General features: G+C 39.9%; 1 pseudogene; it reads left to right on the forward strand.

Annotated features, from left to right (window-relative positions):
* The first annotated feature begins 1,271 nt into the window (after positions 1 to 1,271).
* LOC102123399 (selenide, water dikinase 1 pseudogene) lies at positions 1,272 to 2,096 on the forward strand (annotated as a pseudogene).
* The last annotated feature ends 598 nt before the right edge of the window (positions 2,097 to 2,694 follow it).

Below are 2,694 nucleotides of genomic sequence, written 5' to 3' on the forward strand. Positions count from 1 at the left end.
GTGAAATAAAGACACATATACCACCAAGTGAAAACACCACAATGAGAGAGAAAGAGTTCTGTCTTCATTAAAGTTAGAAAATATCCACAATCCATATGTTAAACTTATATCGTTTATGGAAGACACAAGGATAAAACATGATAATATGTACCTTTATGTTCTCATTTGACAGAAAACCTTTGACGTTATGTAGCAAGGACTTGAAGTGTCCAAAGTACGATTCCTTTATTTAGGAGAGCAAGGTCAAGGGTTTGAGGGAGCTATTGACCCAGCACTGAATTCTCACCCCTGTAAGGTTTAGGGAAGAGGAACAAATGAGGAGATCTGTAGGCATCTATCTACTCAAGGGGCCAGATTCTGGGGTGGCCTGGGTAGGTTTTTTGCCTTGCAGCTACCTCTAATGATCAGCTGAAGGAAAATAAACACATAAAATACTGAAGGGAGAGAGAGTAAGAAAGAGGAAGGAAAGAGGGAGAGAGAGACTTGTGACATACAGGACTAAACGACTTGGCACAGAGATTCCGCCTCCTCAAGGGGCTGCTGGCCTCCTCTGAGAGCACAGAGCACACACACCCTGGGGCAGAGTTGGCGAGGCGCTTAGAAACAACAAGCCTGGATGAAACTGCCTTTCTGCTGGTTCACTTCACTTCACTTCTCCAGCCTGTATCATATCTGCTCCAACAGCTAGCCCCAAAATAAGCACCACAAATATAATTTATAATCCATTAGGGTTCAGTATAGACAACAAGTAAAAAGAAGGAAAATTATATAACAAACAGAAGGCATGTAAAGACTGCTCTTCAAGGTCATACCAGGAAGCAGGGGAACATTTAAAAGACTTTTTATGATATTCTATAAATTATAGAAAGTATGACCTCATTGGAATCAGAATATAAATGAAAGACAAACAAATCGAAAAAAGAAATATAAGGTATAGTAAGGAAATGAATACCAAGCTGGCAGATATCAGTAAATAAATGGAAGGCATAATAAAAAATCATGGAAATGAAAACAATTTATAGTCAGTAAGAAGTAGAATTGAACCTGCTGCAAACAGCCAAGGGACATTTGAGACAGGCTTTGAACAACCAAAATGAGAAACATGAAATTGGAAAAAGAATTCATAAGTTTAAGAAGGACAATATATGCAGAACATGAGATCCAGTATACATATAATAGGCGTTATTGAAGTAAAAGGAAACAATAAAAGAAAAAATGTCCAAAGACACAATAAAAGGAACATTTTCTGAACTAAACATCAATCTGAATATATGTTTTCTTTCATCAATGATGGAACTACTGACAGGGAGAGGGATAAAGTGATGCCCCTGATTATACAGGGTTTTAAAGACGAAGCTGAGGAAGCAGGAACGTCTGTAACGAGTGGCCAAACAGTGCTACCCTCCTGGATTGTTTTGGGAGGAGTCACTACAACTACAGGCCAATGAATTTATCATGCCAGACAATACAGTGCCAGGGAAGGGATGTACCAGAGTTCACAAAACCCCTGGGGCCACAGATAGCAGTGGCTGTGCACCACTGACACTTGTGTCAAATAGCAGTGGCTGGATATTCCTGAAAAAATGAAATAAAATTAAACTAGTGGTCACCCACGAAGATGTAGAGTTGACATACCAAGCAGCAATAATGAACACGGTGAAAAGTTCAACAGGAAAGCTTCATCATGCACACGTTCAGTGCCCAAGCAGCCACAGACATCATGGGCATTAGGATTTGGGGCCATGCACAGAACCTGACCAAGCAGCAGAGGAATGGATTTTTTGTCATTCACAATGGCTCCTGTGCTGGCCAAGATGACTGTGATGAGCAATGCCTGTAGCAACATGTTCAGCCTCATGCACGGAACATGTCCAGAGACAGCAGGAGGCATTCTGATCTGTTTACCACATGAGCAAGCAGCTTGGCTCTGTGCAGAGATAAACTACCCCAAATGCGGTGGAGGCCACCAAGGATGGATTACTGGGATTGTTGAGAAGGGCAACCATGCAGCTGGAATCATAGACCAACCCTGGATCACTGAGGTTACCCAAATAGCCACTCAAAATGTGAATCCCACACCTGGGGCCACTTCTTAATCTAGACAGAAATAGCTATTTGGTTTTGTTTTAAAATAGATCTATTTCCTTTATCATCACTTCAATTAAAGACTATAAACAACAAAAATCTCATGGTGTCTACACATCTGGTGACCCTAGGTCAATTTGTGAGTGGATACAATTAACAAAATAAAATCCATTGTCTGTTTTTCCTGTTACATTAACTGAAATTGCACCTAATCTTGAGTCAGCTTCTCAGTTGAGAATTATATTGTTACCAGATACTGTTGATTCATTTTGAATCTCTAGACACTTATCTCTTGCACATAGGTGCTCTCTTTTTAAAAGTGTTTTCACGTAGGACAGACATTACCAATAGCAATGTCAAATAGCAGTTGATGTCTTTTCATTTTATGTATGTTTATCAGGTAAGTCTTATGGTTTTTTAAGTATCTTGAATGGTTTTCTGGAAAGACAGCATTGGTAAGTGGCACATGACAGTATACCAGTCATAAGAGGGTTATGTGATTACTTCTAGTCTTTGAATTGAAAAGCCTTGTCTTGTCATTCAAGAGCGTCTTATACCCAGGACATTCTACAGTACAGAATTCGGTTCAACACGGCAAGTACTTCACTG

This window comes from Macaca fascicularis, chromosome 12, assembly GCF_037993035.2.
Source record: "Macaca fascicularis isolate 582-1 chromosome 12, T2T-MFA8v1.1".
Lineage (NCBI taxonomy): Eukaryota > Metazoa > Chordata > Mammalia > Primates > Cercopithecidae > Macaca > Macaca fascicularis.